We start from the raw sequence: 23,477 nt of genomic DNA on the forward strand, positions 1-23,477 counted from the left end.
ACAGTTGAATTATTAATATTAAAACACGTATTTTTAAATTATTAGTTGATTTTGACTCGGACGTTTGAGCTATCCACGAATAAATTTATTAATAGCATTAACAAACGATGCAATGGATGTCAAATATTCATGCCATAATACAAGCTAATTCGAACCATAAAAACCCACAGCGCATAGGGGAAAAAAGGTTCTGGGAAAACCCATTTGGGAAAAAACCATAATCACAGTTGAATTATTAATTTTAAAACACTTATTTTTAAATTATTGATTTTCCACTCTGACGTCTGAGCTATCCACGAATAAATTTATTAATAGCATTATCGAACGATGCAATGGATGTCAAATATTCATGCCATAATACAAGCTAATTCGAACCATAAAAACCCACAGCGCATATGGGAAAAAACGTTCTGGGAAAACCCATTGGGGAAAAAACCATAATCACAGTTGAATTATTAATATTAAAACACTTATATTTAAATTATTGATTTTCCACTCTGACGTCTGAGCTATCCACGAATAAATTTATTAATAGCATTATCGAACGATGCAATGGATGTCAAATATTCATGTCATAATACAAGCTAATTCGAGCCATAAAAACCCACAGCGCATGTGGGAAAAAAGGCTCTGGGAAAACCCATTTGGGAAAAAACCACAATCAAATTAAGACTATTAATATTAAAAACTTCTTCAGACTGTTTAAGGATGAATGTTTGGTGGATAGCGTCCGAAAGAAAGCAATAACCTAGTAGATGAGGCGTAGTTCATAAAGTTTCGTTTTTTCGAAACTATTACATAAGTGTATTGGCGCTGTACGTTTCAGATAACAAAGACCAAGACGACTCCAGTTCCACATAATAGGAAAACTCTGCCTCTTGGCGTTAAGTTTTTCTCCTTTCTGTATTTCCACTGCTAGACCGCTATGCAGCCCGCCCTTGTATTGCTCTACTTGCTGCTCCCATAACATTGAACGTGCTAGAACTATAGTTCTAGTCGATAAATTGCGGCGAAGTCCAACTTCCGCTTTGAGCGTTGGCCAACTTTTGAGGACGCTGCAGTGTTACCAACGGCAGATAACGCCGCCAGGAACATTTTCAAAATCACCTCGGCCGCGTTTTGCCGAAAAAAGGGGATTTTCGACTAGGACTATTGAATTGTCGCCGATTATTCAGCCATTTCCGCTTCGCCATACCTAAAACATTTTTAAAGTACGCTATACAAAATTGCTCCATTCTTCACCAAACCTATGAAACTTGGTGCAACACTTACACTTTGTTCAGTGGTTCGCCTTTACATGAACCCACAGTTGCCGCTCCAGATCTCAGTCAACTGACGCAACCATTTTAACGTTTTCAGAGTTGTATTTCACCTTTATTAAGCCTAAGGATAAGCCTTGAGATATATTTTGCCGACGTATTTTCTGAAGAACCACAATAAATCACCTCAACGATTATCCCCATTAACTAATTATCACTATTACATACCTTGTTTACAATTTCGTTGACCTTGTCCTCCATGGTTACCCATGAACTAAACCAATGCTGTAGGGTTACTCATGAATCACTCCAATCCTCTAGGGCATTCATGAACTACGCATATCCTCTAGGGTATTCATGAACTACGCATAACCTCTAGGGTATTCATTAACTACGCATAACCTCTAGGGTATTCATTAACTACACAAATCCTCTAGGCTACTCATGAACTACGCCAATCCTCCAGGTTACTCATAAAATATACCATATTTTTAAATGGATTAATACCAAACTTATATGACCGTCAATTACAATAATGATACTCACCATTTTTTTTTCAAATCTTGAAGTCAGATGTGGGTTCTTTAGTCAAGGATCCCAAGCCTTGTGTGGGTTCTTTAGTCAAGGATCCCAAGCCTTGTGTGGGTCTCTTAGTCAAGGATCCCAAGCCTTAAGTGGGTCTCTTAGTCAAGGATCCCAAGCCTTGTGTGGGTCTCTTAGTCAAGGATCCCAAGCCTTAAGTGGGTCTCTTAGTCAAGGATCCCAAGCCTTAAGTGGGTCTCTTAGTCAAGGATCCCAAGCCTAAAGTGGGTTTCTTAGTACAGGATCCCAAGCCTAAAGTGGGTTTCTTAGTACAGGATCCCAAGCCTAAAGTAGGTTTCTTAGTACAGGATCCCAAGCCATATGTGGGTTTCTTAGTACAGGATCCCAAGCCATATGTGGGTTTCTTAGCCAAGGGTCCCAAGCCATATGTGGGTTTCTTAGCCAAGGGTCCCAAGCCATATGTGGGTTTCTTAGCCAAGGGTCCCAAGCCATATGTGGGTTTCTTAGCCAAGGGTCCCAAGCCATATGTGGGTTTCTTAGCCAAGGGTCCCAAGCCTATTTCTCGTAGTTTAGACCCTTAAAGCAACAGGCGGCTCCATAGGCGCCCCTACCATGATGCCTAACCTTGTATATACATAAGCATTTTACCTTGCCGTAGGTAGGTAACAATGAGACTTAATGCATAAGGAAGGACCTGAAGCTTACCCTAACAAGCTTAACCCAATGTACAATAGAAAGTTCGTCAATAAGGGGCGCACTGGAGCTCCACCTTGCTTTAAATAAATTTTTCTATTTCAAACTATGTTCTTTTAAAAATACAAATACCCTTGTGGTAAGAATAATAAGACTCTCTATAACATGCTTCGTATCGGTCTCGAAAAAGTTGGTTACCAAACGCCAAATCCAATTGACAATGATAGTCAGTCGAATACTTTTGTTCTAGACCCGGCAAAAGAGATATTCCAAATGAATCAAGGAACATTCTCTGTGCCGTTTGGCTCTTTAAAAAGTTAATATTGAAATCTCCAACCACAACTGTTGGAATAGACGAATCATATTTCATGTCAAACAAAGGGTTAAAGTCCTCAATCACAGTTCTCAAACTTCCTAAGGGAGATTTGTACAACAATACCACAGATATAAGTTCTCCTTCTATGTAAACATCTAACCAGCAACGTTCCACGTGAGAATTTCTAACAGGAATGTCGCTACGTAAAACTCTAGTATCTATCTCTTTAACTTCGTTTTCAGGCGTCTCTCTTAAATATATGGACGAACCAAAAGGAACTCTGCGTGCCGTACTTGGCAAGTAAATACCACCTACTTCCTTAAAAGATGGCACTCTAAAATCGTCCGTCTCTTTTTTCCACGTTTCAACAAAACATAACATTTGACTTTTCATTATTACATTGTCTGCTAAAACATCTTGTAAATGAGCATTTAAAGACTGCACGTTATGTACATAAATGTAAAGGGGATCATGCAAGAAAGGTAGTTCGATGCTTTTTGTGTATCGCAACCTCTTAAGTTCCAATTCTACTAGGTTGTTTTTGGGCGAATTAGGAACTTTAAATTTTCCATCAATATATAAACCGGAAGCGGGTTTTGCTCTACTACAAGCCACATATAAATGCGCTCTTTCAAATTTTTTTGTAGCCTTACAATGAACCACTACCGACGAGTAAGTATCACCCTGACTTTTATGTATCGTAATGGCCTCAGAAACAACCAAAGGCAATTGTTTCCTAGAAACTGAGGCATTATTTTGTCTCCATTTTCTATTAAACGACTTGATGACCTTATCAACAGGCGTCCACGAAGCGTTAATATTACTATTCAAATATAAACCATGACATTTTTGCCTCAACATTTTCCCAACTTTGAGATCGTCAAACTCCATCCATACCCTGAACGGGATTTTATCCCCGATCCTATTTGTGCCGTACTCTATCTTTCTTAACCAACCGGTCGCGCCATTAGTTAGTCCGTCAGAGGTGTCAACATTGTTGGTCATCATATATCTCGCGCCACACGCAAGAGTCAATTGTTTGGGCAGACCATACGTATCAGACGTTGCTAACTTTTCAACTTGGGAAAGTATGTTATTTTTATCTTCAATACTATGATCACCATTGACAACATCTACTGAAACCGAAACAGCCTTTTCCGTATTCATGTTTAAAAGCTTATTTTGATTGAATTGGTTTACTTCCGCGTTAGTGGCGAAAAGATGAATCGCTTCTTTTGGGGGTACACGCTCAGGCGTTACCTCCAGACTACTAAAGAAATCAATATCATTTTGAGTCATACTTCCCACAGCCATTCTATTTAAAGCTTCAGCAAATATTTTATCATCTCTCTGTCTCATAATTTCCTCAAGTTCGGCAAATTCAAATTGCTCCCATATTGGGTTACCAATTAACGACGCGTAAGGATTATCTTTCTCATTTTGACCTTGAAATGCGAAATTATCGCAAACTGGTCTCAATTGATTAAAGTCTCCAACTAGAACGACAGACACACCACCAAAATAATCAGGACAACCCATAATCTCTTGTAACCTAGCGTTTACCCGATTAAACACTTTCGCTCCAACCATAGAAATTTCGTCAATTATTACTAATTTTACTTGACCATAGAGTAACCTGCATTTATAAAGTGTTTCACTTTCCAGTCTCGATATATTTCCACCAAATTGGCTAACGGGTAAACTAAAAGTACTGTGCAAAGTTGCCCCACCTATGTTAAAGGCAGCCTTGCCAGTAGGTGCGCAACGGATTACTTTCGCTTCCGATGGATTACTCCCAGGTTGTTTGTTGTAAAACCTTGACACAGATTCAAATATAGCACTAATCAAAAGACTTTTCCCCACACCAGCGCCCCCTGTAACAAAGAGGCGCAACGGAGTTTCTTTGCTTTTTACATGATACAAAACATGGTAATATATCTCTCTTTGTTTTGAATTCAATTTTCTAAGAAGGGCGTTGTACTCAGAGTCATTAATTAAGGTAATTGACGGAGCAACAGTATTTTCGGCATTGCCATCAATAATTTCTCTATTAATATTTCCTACAGGTTCTTGAACCGTATTAATTAAAAAATCGGAATCATCCATAGCTAAAGATCTATCAACTTCATTTCTATGTTCTAATTCAGGCTGGATATTAGTAACATCCACTTGAATTTCTCCATTTTCAAAATCAGCTACAGCTTGTTCTACGGCTTCTTCGTCAATTTCATTGTGAAATTCTTTCCTAACTTCATTAATAGTTTCGCGACAAAGCTCATATTCTGATTTCATATCCTTTGTCAAAATATCATTACTTTCATCGCGCCAAGCCTTAAATAACATTAATTGTTCACGATAAAAGTTATCGGGATCTTTTTCTAAATTGAATCTTCTGTACCTAATAATTTTAGCACGGCCACGTTTCCTAATAAACCCTGATTCATCTTTAAGTTTCATCCATTTACCACAAGCTTCAACTTCATTGCTCTCTCCCTCATCAACCTGATCGTGGGCGGCTTTAGTCACTCTACGGGCTTTGGAATATTCGTACCAGGCACCAAATTGAGCTAACGTTATTGCCTCTAGTTCCTCTGGCCTTTGAACATAATGTTCTAGCATACCAGAGGCAAAAACGTCATTACTGTCTGCTGGTAGTTCTTCAAGTTCAGATTGACTCTTAAGAATGTGTACACGATTTTCAGGGGCATTGGTGTTTATAAAAACACAGGCGCGACTGCACCTGGACACAGGAATTTGCGCTTACCTCGTGGACATTCAAGAACTGATTAGCAATTAGTTTCAACTTCTGTTTTACTGTACATTTATCATTTTTTGCCTGTTTAGAAGCTTCGCGCAGAAGCAAAGACATCCCTCTTTGAGACTTTCCTATATATGATACAATATACATAACCAGTGCGTAAGCATGAAGAACGAATTGAATGTCCATATTCGCCTGCCAAAGACGCAAAGCGCACGGATTGTAAGGATTAACTCTAGTATCTTTGGGGTGTCTTTTCAACAAAACTGTTTTCCTTTTGAGGTCATAAGTAACGGCAGAAATATACTCGTCTTCAGTTATACGCAACTTAGCTAGCAACTCCTCAAAACTATCTACCCAAAACTCTTTTTCTTTCGATTGCAACATCTCATACAATTTCTTTGACCTTTCCTTACATCTGAGTTCTTCCTGTACGCTACCAGGCTCTCTTAAACCAGGGTCGAAAATTATGGTTCTGGGCATAGGTGGAAACGGGATTCCAAAACGACAAACGGAATTATTATCGACCTTCTTTCTACAAGTCGTTGTGTGTTTGTGAATTTGTAATCGTGTTAACAAATCTAAATGTTCGTCATTGTGCTCAGCAGCACAAGAAATAACATTATCAATAAATTCCTCTACTTCCTTAACATTTGAGAGATCAGTTTTAAGTTTTGGAGCATCTTTTATCCAAATCAAACCATGTTGGTGGGGCGAACCTCTTTGCTGTATTTCAACTCTAAAATAATAGTCTTCTATAACGCCAAGAGGACCTAATTTCTGTAGAGCCTTAAGCAAAGCCCGAAAACGGTGGTCAAAATATCTAGCCCAAGTAACAGGATCATCCTGAATCAGTTTTGCCGTTTCAGAAAAACTTAAATTGCTAATATCATCGTTAGGTAAACTCTCCTGCCCAGAGGTTAGTCTCAAAATATTCAGTAGCTCAGGCCATTTACTTTCGGCAGCCGAAAACGTAATGAAAAAGGTAGCCGTACCAAGCTGTCTAATCATACCCATCAATTCCTTTTGTCTGTGTTGCCAATAAGAAGGCGAGCTCTGTAGTCTTTCTAAAACCCTAAAACCATCATCCTGCTTAATTACAGCATCAAGAGAACCTGCAGAAGCTAAAAGTCCAGCAGTATAATTCGACCCATCTGTTCTTTTAGTTTTAATCATGCAAACCTGTATAGATTGACTAGCTTTCAAGGTTTCTAATTTGACAAAAGAGTAAAACAATTTCGAAGGATTTTTAGCACAGCGCCTATCAATATTACGAAGCTCCCATTTAAAAATATCACCAAAACTTCCCTTAACCTTAAGGTTCATTTTTTGACCTACGTAAATGCTCGGGAATGACAATTCTTCCGCATCCTTGTCAAAGAGTGAAGACATTGGGGTTTGACCTTCACCGGGAGCAAACTTAACATGCATGGTATTACTTGGCAAAAAATTACTTAAAGAAACTAATAATGTATCTTGATTCCCAACTGTTAACGAACTACTTTCGTTAGGTTCATTCCACATATCATCGCTATCATTCTCTGCGTTTATTGGCGCTACTGGATTATCTCCTGAAACATCAACTTGATTTACCTGACGGTCATTTTCGTCAACAATAAATTCAAGTTCTTCAGGAATGGGGTCTAATATGTCACTCTTAACGGTAATTCCATGTTTAACATACAAAGGCGTTTTTACCAGAACGTTAAGGGCCTCTAAAATGACTTTGGGTCTCACAGTTTCGTACAAATAGGGTGTGTTATACTGCATTCTTCTCATAAACTCAATTTGAATAGTATCCGTGTCTCGAGGTAACCTGGGTAAAACCGAGGCGGTGGACTCTACATTTATAGGGACGTTAACCACATTTTCTTTAATACCACGTTGTTGGTCACACCCTAACCTTCGTATTTGCATGAATGGTATTCGTCGTGATATCATTCTTTCTTCTAAATTACTTATGTTTCTTAATTGCGCAGGTATTTCAGGAAACACAAATCCATTTTCCCTTGAAAATTTTGGAATTTGCTTTCTCTTAACGCTTTTATTACAAGTACTACACAAAAATATTTCATCATTCAACTCTCTTTGTTCAATACCAGGGACTGACAAAAAATCTATGGACTTTACAATGGTGCCAGATGACTTAAAAAAAGATTTGAACATCCTTCACACGGCCACGTTGGGCCGTCTTTAATGCTATCAAAATAGGTCTGCTCTATAACCGAGGGGTTTGCTCGCCTATCTGCGGCTGAAGATCTATTTCTAGAACGTTCAGACGTTCTAAAACCTATATCTTCACGCCTGGCAGCCTTAGCCGTCTGGTTTCTATCACGTTCAGTGTCTCTATACTCGGGATCTTGGCGTCTAGCCGCCATACCTGCTTGGTTTCTATCACGTTCAGTGTCTCTATACTCGGGATCTTGGCGTCTAGCCGCCATACCTGCTTGGTTTCTATCACGTTCAGTGTCTCTATACTCGGGATCTTGGCGTTTAGCCGCCTTAGCCGCCTGTTTTCTATCACGTTCAGTGTCTCTATACTCGGGATCTTGGCGTTTAGCTGCCATACCCGCCTGGTTTCTATCACGTTCTTTATCTCTAAATTCGGGATCTTGGCGTTTAGCCGCCTTAGCCGCCTGGTTTCTATCACGTTCAGTGTCTCTATACTCGGGATCTTGGCGTTTAGCCGCCATACCCGCCTGGTTTCTATCACGTTCTTTATCTTTAAATTCGGGATCTTGGCGTTTAGCCGCCTTAGCCGCTTGGTTTCTATCAAGTTCACTTTCCCTATACTTTGGATCTTGGCGTTCAGTAGCCTTACTTAACTGATTTCTTACACGTTCGCTTGATCTATACCATTCATCAACCCTTTTTACTTTCTTGGTAAATATTCCACCCTGATTTTCAATTTCACAATTTGACTCATTCTCTCGCTTTTTCCCCTTACCTAGCGACTCCCTCTTACTGCATTCTTCATTTTGTCTCAAGATTCTTAATCTTTCTAACGGATAGACATTACCATTGGACGTACAAGGTACTTGTTCATCGCTTTCGATGATTTCACTAATATTAGCATTAACATTTTGTACATTATTGGGTTCCTTATTAATAGATATGCCTACGCCTACAGTACTTTCAATAGAACATTTATTTAAAGCATTATCTTTCGTACGATCATGGCCAACTGGCCTCGTGGTAGGACCAACATTTTGTGTGCTAGAACCTGCTCCCGAAAGAGACTTTTTTTCCGCGGCTAAAGCTCTTCTCCTTTCATTTTCGCGTTTCCTAAATTCGGGATCTGACCTTTTTGCCCTCATTCTTTCCCTTGCCTTTCGTTTTCTGATTTCCTCTTTACTTACACTATTATCTTCCTCCATTTTATTATCCAGTTAAATACTCACAAAAATCCGCAAAAGCAATCCCCTTGCAAGACTCTGTAACGTTTGAAATATAATTTTCCGAAGAAAGTTATTACAGAAGATTGAATTATGAAGCACTACCTTTGAAATTCAAATAAAGAATGATAAAAGTGCGTAAAAAAGGTCTTTCACAAATAGGGAGCGTATAAACTAAACAGAATTTGTTTATATTTAAAAAATATTCTTAGATTGTCAAATACTTTTTCGCCGTTGAATTTGTTTAACACCAGCTTGTAAAAAAGGTCTCTTTCAAACTAGGGAATGATAAAAGTGCGTAAAAAAGGTCTTTCACAAATCGAGGGCGTATAAACTAAACAGAATTTGTTTATATTTAAAAAATATTCTTAGATTGTCAAATAATTTTTTCGCCGTTTAATTTTTTAAACACCAGCTTGTAAAAAAGGTCTCTTTCAAACTAGGGGTGGGGGGGGGCGTATGAAAAAACAGTTTAACATTATTCATAGAATAATTTCCATATATGGGGGTAGGAAAACGGTAAAAGTTGACAAAGACTAATTGTATTTACCTTAAGTGGACAAGCAACGTTTCACTATTTTGTGGTTTTGAAAATGCATAGCTTGGCAACACTGTCACTTGTCCCGCGAATCGGCGTATGGGTTTTCCATCTTGAAGGAGAGAGGAATGGAGTGGAAACCCCCATACCTATAGCGTTGCCTATGTACCCCCACCTACGGCACCGTAGTCCTCCCAGCATTCTCAGCGGTTAGGTAGGGTCGTACTGGACAAAATTGTAAAGGGCGCTCCCTCTATCCATTGCCGAAAATATTATCCGTATTTTCATTTTAATAGAGCTATTTCAGTGGGAGAAAAATTTCGTCTGCTACGAAAATTGGGCCTGCCTTTGAGTGTAGGGCGGACATTTTGTGAGGGTTTTCTCTATGGGCAAATAGCATTGGTGACGTAGCCATTACCCCCATACCTATAGCGTTGCCTGTGTACCCCCACCTACGGCACCGTAGTCCTCCCAGCATCCTCAGCGGTTAGGTAGGGTCGTACTGGACAAAATTGTAAAGGGCGCTCCCTCTATCTATTGCCGAAAATATTATCCGTATTTTCATTTTAATACAGCTATTTCAGTGTGGGGGAATTTCGTCTGCTACGAAAATTGGGCCTGCCTTTGAGTGTAGGGCGGACATTTTGTGAGGGTTTTCTCTATGGGCAAATAGCTTTGGTGACGTAGCCATTACCCCCTCTGAAATAGCTCTATACAGAGAAAAAGAAATTATTATGGTTTTGAGAGGAGCTTCTCATTTTGGTTGTTGTTTAAAATATAACGCAATGCACGGGCCTAGATACATATAGCAGGCAATGAATAAAATATATCGCAATGCACGGGCCTTGATAGATAGAGGAGGCAATGTAGGAAACATAACGCAATGCACGGGCCTTGATAGATATAGGAGGCAATGATTTAACGACTTTGGTACTTGGGTTTATCTTTAATATTTAAATAAATATAATTATTTTTGATTATTTTAATCGCCAGTAAACAACTTTAAAAATAGTTAAATCGTTTAAAATAAAGTTGTTCATAATATCTTTCGAAACTTTGCTAATATTGACGTTTAAAGTGAAGGGTACCCTTCTTGCCCGCTTTCTTCAAATTTTGGGGTATATATACGATCCGTTTCCATTATAATAATAGATAACAAGTCGGGAAAACCAAAATATTACCTCTCCGTGTCGAGAAGATTATATAACCTTAAGTATCCAATGAAAACGTCAACCTTTTTGCCCTCATCCTTTCCCGCGCTTTGCGCTTCCGCATTTCATCCTTACTCTCAACATTATCTTCCTCCATTTTACATATAAAAATCAAATACTCACAAAAAGAAGCGGCAAAAACCTGCTGGCTCTTTACAACCACTTAATTTGACTTAATATCCAATTTCCAACAACAATAATATACCGGTAGTTTAATTGACAACCTACTAGCATCGAAATTCTCATTAAGAATGGCTCCCGCGGATAAAAAACGGCAATTTTCAACTAGGTGGGCGTTATCTCATAAGATTTGAAAAATATCATTTGTCTTTTTTACCAATGCCTAACCGTTTGGATTTTTTAAAGCAGTCTTAGCACCAAAAAATATTTTTGAATGAGGATAAAAAAGGTCTGTCCTCTCGTAATTTTTTAAGCTTTTATCATGATTACTCTATACAACAGTAACAAGGAGTATAAACCCATTAGTGGAAGCAGTATTTTTTTCCCAAAACAATCTCGCTTATGTTTATGCAATGAATGAAATATATCACAATGCACGGGCCTTGATAGATATAGGAGGCAATGAAGGAAATATATCGCATGCACGGGCCTTGGTAGATATAGGAGGCAATGATAATCTCTCTCTTTGCACGATAGGTTTATCTTTAATATTTAAATAAATATAATTATTTTTAATTATTTTAATCTTCAATAATTAACATTAATAATAGTTAAATCGTTTGAAATAAAGTTATACTTATTATCTTCTCAAACTTTGCTAATATTGACGTTTAAAGTGAAGGGTACCCCTCTTCCCGCTTTCTTCAAATTTTGGGGTATATATACGATTTGTTTCCATTATAATAGTAAGGAAAAAACCGCAAATGCGAAAACCTTTGGTAGCGATCCTACCTTAGGGAGGCTAGACGTTTCTCGTAACCCTAGCTGATCGCCGCGTATATCCTAAAACCAAACGATGATAATGGAGTAGAAGCCAATGATACAGATTGGTGTCTATGTGGAATAGACGGAAGACCAGTGGATGGTGGTGTTAGAAGGCAGTGTAAGTGCAGACGGGTGTCAATGTGGGATTGACAAAGAACAGAAGATGGTGGTGATTAGAAGCCAGTATGTACAGACTGGTGTCCACGTGGAATGGACGAAGACCAGAAGATGGTGGTGATTAGCAGCCAGTAAGAACAGACTAGTGTCCGTGTGGTGTGGACAAAGACCAGAAGATTGGTGGTGTGAGAACTCAAGTAGAGGAGCCATTTCCGTGACTGTGAAAGCAGTTCGGAAATGGCGAACACGTTTGCTCCGATACGCAAACTGCGAACGCGGTCACGTGGGTGTAACAACGGACAGACAGACAGACACACACACAGACACACAGACAGACACGGCCGTTACAGAACCTCTCCTGGACTACGTCACACGGAGAGGTAAAAACGCATTCGCGTGAACCTTTGGTGGAAGCCCTGCCATTGGGAGGCTAGACGTTTCTCGTAACCCTAGCTGATCGCCGCGTATATCTTAAAACCAAATAATAGATAACAAGTTGGGAAAACCAAAATATTACCTCTCCGAGTCAAGAGGTCTACTACTACAAACTTATTTATCTAGATATGGAATTATTTCTATTTTTTGAAGTAAAAATTTACGAAATATTGAAGCAGTATTCCAAGCATAGCGAATAATACAGTAAAGCAGACAACATTTTACATCCAATAAGGATAAATCTTGGACACATGGAAATCAGTCAATGGGGAAAAGATCAGGAAATGAAGTCTACGCTTCAGCTGTTTACCGTATATTCTGATAGCTACATTCACAACTGGTTTGCAGTGTAAACACTATCGTCTCGTCTCACCTCAACAATATTCTTAGTTTGCCAACATGAATGTTAATGTTAAGTAACACCAAAGCTAAATTGTAGCTAGACGCACTAATAATCAATGCGCACCATAAAGAGAAAAAAGTCTGTAGCTACTACCCGTTTACCCTTAGCCCTTTTACTATTCTAATTGCCACCATGATCTTTTCTTCTATTATAAACTCTTAACCTGATTATTTAATAGTGTATTTAACTTTCGGCTCACTCTGAACCGTTGATGTTTCTTCATTTCAGACACGAAAATCAAAGCCACAAGTTTACTTCACCTCAGGCCTCAATTATTTACTCTTTGATTCACTAAGCCTATTGCGGATGATACTTAATATACCCGCCGGAGTCTAGGTCTTAGTTTTCTTCATGAAATCACTAAACCAGGGATTATTCTATATACAGATGTAGTATAGCTTAAGTAATATATAAACAAGCCATTTCAAATAACAATATTAAAAAAAATCTTTGGAATATCAAAATGAAACAGAGCTTTAAAGCTACAACAGTACTAAATGCAACATAATTACGAAAAATACTTCCAAATATTCACTTTATATTATGGAAAAGGGAATATTAAGGTTCTGTATGATTTCTTAACACATCAACACAAGGCTAACTGCTAACGCGACGCACTAGTGTAACAATGGACGGACACACACAGACAAAAACATAGACTGCTTTTTAACTCTTTCCGTATTAATTTTGAGTTGAGAAACAAGATTATCATTAATATTAAAATAAATATAATTATTTTTAATTATTTTAATCTTCAATAATTAACATTAATAATAGTTAAATCGTTTAAAATAAAGTTATACCTATTATCATCTCAAACTTTGCTAATATTGACGTTTAAAGTGAAGGGTACCCCTCTTGCCCGCTTTCTTCAAATTTTGGGGTATATATACGATTCGTTTCCATTATAATAGTAAGGAAAAAGCGCAATTGCGAAAACCTTTGGTGGCGATCCCACCTTAGGGAGGCTAGACGTTTCTCGTAACCCTAGCTGATCGCCGCGTATATCCTAAAACCAAACGATGATAATGGAGTAGAAGCCAATGAGACAGATTGGTGTCTATGTGGAATAGACGGAAGACCAGTAGATGGTGGTGTTAGAAGCCAGAATGTACAGACTGGTGTCCAAGTGGGATGGACAAAGACCAGAAGATGGTGGTGATTAGAAGCCAGTATGTACAGACTGGTGTCCATGTGGGATGGATGAAGATCAAAAGATGGTGGTGATTAGAAGCCAGTAAGTACAGACTGGTGTCCGTGTGGGATGGACAAAGACCAGAAGATGGTGGTGTGAGAGCTCAAGTAGAGGAGCCATTTCCGTGACTGTGAAAGCAGTTCGGAAATGGCGAACACGTTTGCTCCGATTTGTAAACTGCGAACGCGGTCACGTGGGGTCTGACAGACAGACACACAGACAGACACACAGACAGACACACAGACACGTTCAGTGTAAAACCTCTCCGTGACGTCATCGTCACTCGGAGAGGTAAAAACGCATTCGCGTGAACCGATGGTGGAAGCCCTGCCATTGGGAGGCTAGACGTTTCTCGTAACCCTAGCCGCTCGCCGCGTATATCTTGAAACCAAACGATGACGAAGGAAGAGAAGCCAGAATGGACTGACTGGCGTCCATGTGGAATGGACAAAGACCTGAAAATGGTGGTGCATAGAAGCTGGTGTCAATGTGGAATTGACGAAGAATGGAAGATAGTGGTGCATAGAAGCTGGTGTCAATGTGGAATTGACGAAGAACAGAAGATGCTAGTGCATAGAAGCTGGTGTCAATGTGGAATTGACGAAGAACAGAAGATGGTGGTGCATAGAAGCTGGAGTCAAGGTAAAATTGACGAAGAACAGAAGATGGTGGTGCATAGAAGCTGGAGTCAAGGTAAAATTGACGAAGAACAGAAGTTGGTGGTGCTTGGAAGCAAGCACGTACAGACTAGTGTCCATGTGGAGTGGACGAAAACCAAAGCTGGTGGTGTTGGAACTCAAGTAGAATAGCCAGAGGAGACAAACCCAAATTTCCGTGAACTGTCAATGCAGTCCGGAAATTGGGAACACGTTTGCTCCGAACTGCGAACGCGGTCACGTGGGGTCTGACAGACAGACACACAGACACACAGACACACACACACACACAGACAGACACGGCCGGTGTAATACCTCTCACGTGACATACGTCACTCGGAGAGGTAAAAATGGACGATTTACTGTATTTTCTTCGAGAAAATTTTGTTTTTTAGATATTTAGGATTTATTTGTTCATTTTAATTAAATTAATACCTGGATTTTGGCACATATCTAAAACGTAGTTTACAAATTAAAAAATGGTTAAAATTTGCTTGGTTCCCGAATGTTGAAGCATTTCAACATCAAAGAAAACATCATTTCACACAGGCATGTTTTCATTTTTTTATGTTTTATTTCATAATTAATACTCGCTGTTTTACGGTTATTAAGATTCCCACTTTCAAACAAATTGCTATGCCATAAATGGCTTGCAGCCATCAAACGGTCGGACTTAGCCACCGGTAATAATAATTAATTTCGTTTGCGGTGATCACTTTTGGGAAAGTGACTATGGCGTACGTGAAGACGGTAACAAACGGAAATTACTTAAGGAAGACGCAATACCTTTATTGTTTTACTTAAGATTTAATGATTCTGGCTTAAAAGTATACATAATGATTGTATAAAGTTTAATTTGGTATTCCAAATGAAACTTTTCCGTATTAATTTTACATTGAGAAAAAAGATTATCTTAAATATTAAAATAAATATAATTAATATTTAATATTTTCTTCGTTATTTGTTCGCTTATTGAGCGTTACATCGTTTTAAAAAAGAACAATTAAACATTGTTGAGAGACTTGACTAATATATACGTTTGACATGAAGCATACACCTGTTGCTTCGCCTTACTCAAATAGGTAGTATATAAAGGATTCGAATCACAGCTGTAGATAAGAACATTGCACTTGCGTGAACCTTTGGAGGAAGACCCCGGCATTGGAAGGCTAGACGCTTCTCATAACCCTAGCCGATCGCCGCCTACGTCTTAACCTTAACGATGATGATGGAGATAGAAGCCAGTATGTACAGAATTGTGTCCATGTGGGATGGACAATGACCAGAAGATGGTGGTGTTTAGAAGCCAGTGTGTACAGACTGGTGTTCATGTGGGATGGACAAAAGACCGGAAGATGGTTGTGTTTAGAAGCCAGTGTCTACAGACTGGTGTCGATGTGGGATGGACAAAGATCAGAGGCTTGTGGTGTTAGATAGGCAATGAAGTAATACCCTGTAAGTGGAACACAATATCCGGGAGCTGTAAATGCGGTCCGGGAATTGAAAACACCTTTGCTCCGATTTGCAAACTGCGAACGCGGTCACGTGGGTGTAAGAACATTCAGACAGACACACAGACACGTCGAATTTAAAACCTCTCCGTGACATACGTCACTCGGAGAGGTAAAAACCAAGCAAAAGTATACTCAAGAAATTCGAAGCTTTGCCATGACTGTCCACTTCTATTCGCCTAAAGTGTATGCATTTTTAAGGAAACCGTTCTGTTTGCCCCATCCAAAACTTTGCGTGAATGGACAAATAAAATTGATGGCCAACCCGGGCTCTCTACTGTAAGCTTCGGGTTTATCAAATCTGAGGTGGAAAAATCAAAACATCCAATATTGAAAACGCTCTCTTTGGATGAAATGTCTTTTAAAAAACATACGGAATGGACAGAAAAAGAATTTTCCGGCTATGTTAACTTTGGGTTAGGCCATTGAGCTCAAGACTCTGACGAGATCGCAACATCAGTCCTAGTTTTTATAGCTGTTGCTATAAATGCACATTGGAAAATGCCAGTTGGCTATTTCCTGGTTCATGGAACCCCCAGCTCCATGTTGAAAACTCTGGTAACAGAGTGTGTTTTCAATATACACTAAATTGGGGCTAAATGTATCGCTCTTGGTTGTGATGGGCTGAAAAGTAACCTCACAACGGTTCAATTACTTGGAGTAATAATCTCAAAAGATGTCATACAGAGCATTTCCCGAACCCTGGTACTATATTATTTTGTCTTTTTTCTTTAGCCTTTACTCTATGTGTACACTGTTTCTAAGTTATTTTACACCATTCAGCAGATACTAGTGAGAAGGTATAAATTGCTCTAGACGCATGCCACATGCAGAAACTTTTGAGAAATTTATGGGAGCACTATGGTGTTTTTCTAACCAACGCACGGGCGAAGAAGAAAAAATCAACTCTTTTCTTTATATAATAAACATTGCGTATTTATTTAGCGTATTGGCTTGGTATATGTCTCCATCTTACATAGCTACAGGATTACGAGGGTTTAACCATGGTAAATAAGCTTAAAATAAGCTTTTAAAATTTCACATATATTTTAAAAGCCAAAAATTGAAAGTAAACTTGGCAGCGCAAACTATTATAAGCTCTGTATCGAAGGGTATGGACTTTTATGGAGAAGGCTGTATCCAGTATTCCAAGAAAGTGGCCCAAAATTGAAGTTTAAAACATTCATGGATAGGTAGATAGAATTTTTTACCTTTATTATTTATGTCTCGATACCTTCGACATATCCTTCCTCTCTTGGACTTCCACTGATTGTTTGACGTTTTGAATTCGAAAAATGCTATGAGTAAAGGCTTTAATTCGAACTTTAAATCTAGAAATTACAGAAAGGCATTTCTAAAGAAAAAATAAGTTCTACTAAATCTGACTGACACCGAAGTCAACTTAATTCAAAAAAGTCCAAGGAAAACAGTCATTTTGGGTTTTGCGGAAAGATATATTACAATCACCACCAAAGTATATGTTAAAAACACTAATTCTCTTCTGATCAATATAAAAACCACTCATTGCTTTTGAAGGTACTTTTTGACCTACAAACTGTTCCAAGACCATCTTGAATTGTATTTTATTACAATTTGACAAAGAGGAGGCTAAAACAATATTCCTAGCTGTCGAAAAATTCACTGTATTATGTGACCACTGGTGGGCTCAAACCACCAAACTTTCGGTTAACTGCCGAAGACGCTAACCATTGCGCCACGGAAGCTTTGAAATTACATGGTCATCAGGTACTGTGGAAAAACTTTGACTTTTTACGTTACATCTGAGACGTCAAAACACCGCTCTCGGGTGGGCTCTAACCACCAGCCTTTCGGTTACCAGCCGAAAGCGCTAACCATTGCGCCACGGAAGCTTTGAAATTAAATGGTCCTCAGGTATTGTGGAAAAATTTTGACTTTTTACCTTACTTACAAAACTTCTCTACAACGCTCCCGGGTGGGCTCGAACCGCCAACCTTTCGGGTAACAGCCGAACGCGCTTACCATTAAGCCAAGGAAGCTTAAGAATTAAATGGTCGTCAGGAATTGTCGAAAAATTGTGATTTTTTACGTTACTTTCAAGACTTCACAACAACTCTCACGGGTAGGCTCGAACCGCCAGCCTTTCGGTTAACAGCCGTAGGCGCTTACCATTAAGCCAAGGAAGCTTAAAAATTAAATGGTCGTTAAGTATTGTCGAAAAATTGTGACTTTTTACGTTACTTTCAAGACTTCACAATATCGCTCCCGGGTGGCCTCGAACCACCAACCTTTTGGTTACAAGCCAAACCCGCTGACCATTGCGCCACGGAAGCTTAGACATTAAATAATCGTCAGGTATTGTGGAAAAACTTTGACTTTTTATGTTAAATCTGAGACATCACAACAATGATCCCGGGTGGCATCCAACCGCCAGCCTTTCGGTTAACAGCCGAACGCGCTAAACTTTGCGCCACGAAAGCTTAGAAATTAAATTATCGTCAGGTATTGTGGAAAAACTTTTACTTTTTACGTTACATCTGAGACTTCACAACAAAGTTCCCGGGTGGGCTCGTTTCACCAAACTTTTGGGTAACATCCGAACGCGCTAATCATCACGGTGAGGAAGCTTAGACATTACATGGTCGTCAGGTACTGTGGAAAAACTTTGACTTTTTACGTTACATCTGAGACTTCAAAACTACGTTCCCGGGTGGGCTCGAAACCACCAAACTTTCGGTTAACTGCCGAAGGCGCAAACCATTGCGCCACGGAAGCTTTGAAATTAAATTGTCCTCACGTATTGTGGAAAAACTTTGACTTTTTACGTTACATATGAGACTTCTCAACAACGTTCTTGGGTGGGCTCGAACCACCAAACATTTGGGTAACAGCCGAACGCGCTAATTATTGCTACACAGAAGCTTTGAAATTAAAAGGTCATCACGTTCTGCGGGAAAACTTGGACTTTTTACGTTACTTATAAAACTTTACAACAACGCTCCCGCGTGGGCTTGAACCACCAACCTTTCAGTTAACAGCCGAACGAGCTAATCATCACGCCAAGCTTAGAAATTACATGATTGTCAGGTACTGTGGAAAAACTTTGACTTTTTACGTCTCTTATAAATCTTCCCTACAACGTTCCCGGGTGGGCTCGATCCACCAAACTTTCGGTTAAAAGCCGAACGTGCTAACCTTTGTGCCACGGAAGCTTAGAAATTAAATGATCGTCAGTTATTGTAGAAAAACTGTAAATTTTTACGTTACTTATAAAACTTCACACCAACGCTCCCGGGTGGGCTCGAACCGCCAACCATTCAGTAACAGCCGAATGCGCTTACCATTACGCCAAGGAAGCTTAAAAATTAAATGATCGTTAGATATTGTGGAAAAATTGACTTTTTACGTTACTTGTAAAACTTCACTCCAAAGCTCCCGGGTGGGCTCGAACCTCCAACCTTTCGGATAACAGCCGAAAGCGCTAATCATCACGCGAAGGAAGCTTAGAAATTACATGGTCGTCAGGTACTGTGTAAAAACTTTGACTTTTTACGTTACATCTGAGACTGCTCAACAATGTTCTTGGGTTTGCTCGAACCACCAAACTTTTGGGTAACAGCCGAACGCGCTACATAGAAGCTTTGAAATTAAATGGTCATCACGTACTGCGGGAAAACTTGGACTTTTTACGTTACTTATAAAACTTCACAACATTGCACCCGGGTGGGCTTGAACCACCAACCTTTCAGTTAACAGCCGAACGCGCTAATCATCACGCCAAAGAAGCTTAGAAATTACATGATTGTCAGGTACTGCGGTAAAACTTTGACTTTTTACGTTACATGTGAGACGTCACAACACCGCTCTCGGGTGGGCTCTAACCACCAGCCTTTCGTTTAACAGCCGAAAGCGCTAACTATTGCTCCTCGGAAGCTTTGCAAAAGATTGATCGTCACGTATTGTGGAAAAACTTTGACTTTTTACGTTACTTATAAAACTTCACTCCAAAGCTCGATTCCCGGGTGGCCTTGAACTTCCAACCTTTCGGATAACAGCCGAACGCCCTAAACTTTGCGCCAAGGAAGCTTAATATTTAAATGATCGTCAGGTATTGTGGAAAAACATTTACTTTTTACGTTACATCTTAGACTTCACAACAGTTCCCGGGTGGGCTCGATCCTTGGAAGAGGGAAGTAACTGGAAAGGAAATCTTGCGGTACCCAAGCTCGGGACACGGAATTGCGCAATTGGTTGAACGTCATATAGTGCTGCCACCTTTAAGAGTAATTTTGAAGTAAAAGTACTTTTATTTTTATGGCGAACGTTCAGGCTTGGAAGAGGGAAGGGCTGTTCTTTAATAACTGGGGCAACTAGAAAATTATGAAGCCAATATACTAACGTAGATAATAGTATGGACTGTGTTCAGATCTATGCAACATTGTACTAACAATAGTATTTGGACATAACGTTAACAAAGTTAATTTTGTCTGTTTTTCATCGAACAAAATGAAAATGTGGGGAATAGTTTTTGATATTTCGAGGCAAAGTGTAGTTCTGTAGCTAGTAAAGACAATTTTAACTCAATATTACCATAATTTTGGTTAATTATTGCATTTCAAAATGAATTTGATCCTAACTTAGCTAGACCAAAATGGATATATATACTAAGCCAAATCATCTCCACGGCACCGAGCTCAGTATCCTAAGCTTGGAGCAGGTAAATCCTGCTGCCTCGAAATCGAGGCTTTAACGGTCTGGAGTGGACCGAAAGTGAATTACACACTCAGATAATGCCTACATTTAAGATTAATGGGATAGTCAGATTTCATTACATGGCCTCTTTTACAGGGTTGTTAGGGTCATACACATTTTGAACACATTAAACAAAGTGAAAAAACACCACATCTCCACATCGTAAAGCTTCACGGCGCCACAAATACTCGCATGGGTGCATGTCCAAGTCCTTGGTTTGAACACCTCCTCGACAAATACTTCATTTCAAAATAAATTAATAGTCAATAATGTAGTACTATCGCGGCAATTATCCAGACATAATTCGATGCGGAACCTCCCTCCACGGCGTTCGCTTCCAGTCTATCATCCCATCCATTGTCCGTCAACTTTACGGTCTCAATGATACTTCATTTTGCCAATTTTGGTTTCGTCTATCTCTACCACCTAACCCACACCCTCAATTTGGTATTCCTCCACCATAATCTTATCTATTGTCCTAATAGTTAGCTGCCACCTTTTCCAAAATATTCTCCTAATAGTTAGCTGCCACCTTTCCAAAATATTCTCCTATTAATTAGTTGCCACCTTTTCCTAAATATTCTCCTAATAGTTAGCTGCCACCTTTTCCAAAATATTCTCCTAATAGTTAGCTGCCACCTTTTCCAAAACAATGGTTCCAATAATTCGTTGCCACCTTTTCCAAAACAATGGTTCCAATAATTCGTTGCCACCTTTTCCAAAACAATGGTTCCAATAATTCGTTGCCACCTTTTCCAAAATTATGGTTCCAATAATTCGTTGCCACCTTTTCCAAAATATTCTGCCATTAATTAGCTGCCACCTTTTCCAAAACAATGGTTCCAATAATTCGTTGCCACCTTTTCCAAAATATTCTGCTATTAATTAGCTGCCACCTTTTCTAAAATATTCTCCTATTAATTAGCTGCCACCTTTTCCAAAATATTCTCCTTTTAATTAGCTGCCACCTTTTCCAAAATATTCTCCTTTTAATTAGCTGCCACCTTTTCCAAAATATTCTCCTATTAATTAGCTGCCACCTTTTCCGAAACATTTTTAAATGTGTTAAAAATGTGTATGACCCTAATAACCCTGAAATGAAAGAGGTCATGTAATGAAATCTGACTATTCCATTAATCTTAAATGTAGGCATAATTTAAGTTTGTAATTAACATTCGGTCCACTCCAGACCGTTAAAGCCTCGATTTCGAGGCAACAGGATTTACCTGCTCCAAGCTTAGGATACTGAGCTCGGTGCCGTGGAGATGATTTGGCTTAGTATATATATATCCATTTTGGTCTAGCTAAGTTAGGATCAAAACACATTTTGGAATGCAAAAATTAACCAAAATTATCGTAATATTGAGTTAAAATTGTCTTTACTGGCTACAGAATTACACTCTGCCTCGAATTATAAAAAGATATTCCCCACATTTTCATTTAATTCGATGGAAAACAGACAAAATTAACTTTGTCCAAATACTATTGTTAGTACAATGTTGCATAGATCTGAACACAGTCCATACTATTATCTACGTAACCATTTTAGCTGCATAATTTTCTAGTTGCCCCAGTTACTAAAGAAACCCCGAGGGAAGTACTCTTTATTTATATTTTTATTATATCGGAAGTCACTTTTACAATTAATGTAACAGCAGTACTTCCCCATAACTAAACAGAGTCAAAATAATAAAAACCGTTGCGAATTGCGCGTTGCTAAACATTGGAAGAGAAAAGTTAGCCTAAACCGTGCCTCCCGCGGCCCGCCCGTCACTGACTTTATTTTTGTCGAAACTGAAAAAAGCAGACGAATTTCACAAAATAAGAATAAATTTCAACACTAGGTGCCGCTACAGACTGACGTTCAGCCAAATTCGCCCCCCTCCTGTCCCGCGCCTGGGTACGTACGGCTTATGTTAGAGGTATCGTATTTTCCATTCCAGTACTTCCCTCTTCCAAGCTCGATCCACCAAACTTTTGGGTAACAGCCGAACGCGCTAATCATTGCTACAAGGAAGCTTCGAAAATAAATGGTCATCAGGTACCTTGGGAAAACTTGGACTTCTTACGTTACTTATAAAAGATCAAACCAACGCTAACGGGTGAGCTCCAACGACCAACTTTTCCTTTAACAGCCTAACACGCTGACCTTTGCTCCACGAGAGCTTAGAAATTAAATTATCGTCAGGTATCGTGGAAAAACCTTTGAATTTTTAAGCTAAATCTGAGGCATCACAACAACGTTCCCGGGTGGCATCCAACCTTCAACCTTTCGGTTAAAAGCCGAACGCGCAAACCTTTGCTCCACGGAAGCTTAGAAATTAAATGATCGTCAGGTATTGTGAAAAAAACTTGAAGTTTTACGTTACATCTGAGATGTCACAACACCGCTCTCAGGTGGGCTCTAACCACCAACCTTTTGGTTAACAGCCGAAAGCGCTAACCATTGCGCCACGGAAGCTTTGAAATTGCATGGTCGTCAGGTAATGTGGAAAAACTCACTTTTTACGTTACTTTCAAGACTTCACTACAACTCTAACGGGTAGGCTTGAACCGCCAGCCTTTCGGTTAACAGCCGAACGCGCTAAACTTAGCGCCACGAAAGCTTAGAAATTAAATTATCGTCAGGTATTGTGGAAAAACTTTTACTTTTTACGTTACATCTGAGATTTCACAACAGTTCCCGGGTGGGCTCGATCCACCAGACTTTTGCGTAACAGCCGAATGCGCTAATCATTGCTACACGGAAGCTTCGATAATAAATGGTCATC

At 39.3% G+C, this 23,477-nt stretch overlaps 1 long non-coding RNA gene and 2 other non-coding genes across 4 annotated transcripts; all 3 read right to left on the bottom strand.

The window, feature by feature from the left end:
* Positions 1–475: 475 nt before the first annotated feature.
* On the bottom strand, positions 476–1,872 carry LOC149645059 (uncharacterized). Of its 2 annotated transcripts, XR_016371988.1 has the most exons (4): positions 1,806–1,872; positions 1,488–1,729; positions 1,273–1,423; positions 476–1,195 (listed from the first exon to the last, which is right to left on the bottom strand). It is a non-coding gene; the product is annotated as an uncharacterized LOC149645059 (long non-coding RNA). The 2 variants fall into 2 exon arrangements; XR_016371987.1 differs by lacking the exon at positions 1,806–1,872 and having other exon boundaries at positions 1,488–1,784.
* A 15,901-nt stretch (positions 1,873–17,773) lies between these two features.
* TRNAT-GGU (transfer RNA threonine (anticodon GGU)) lies at positions 17,774–17,846 on the bottom strand. Its single transcript has one exon. It is a non-coding gene; the product is annotated as a tRNA-Thr (tRNA).
* Positions 17,847–18,214: 368 nt separating this feature from the next.
* Positions 18,215–18,287, bottom strand: TRNAT-UGU (transfer RNA threonine (anticodon UGU)). The gene has a single exon. It is a non-coding gene; the product is annotated as a tRNA-Thr (tRNA).
* Positions 18,288–23,477: the final 5,190 nt, after the last annotated feature.

Source organism: Phalangium opilio, unplaced genomic scaffold, assembly GCF_054372755.1.
Source record: "Phalangium opilio isolate 3A_F unplaced genomic scaffold, DU_Popi_V2 ptg000090l_1, whole genome shotgun sequence".
Taxonomy (NCBI): Eukaryota; Metazoa; Arthropoda; class Arachnida; order Opiliones; family Phalangiidae; genus Phalangium; species Phalangium opilio.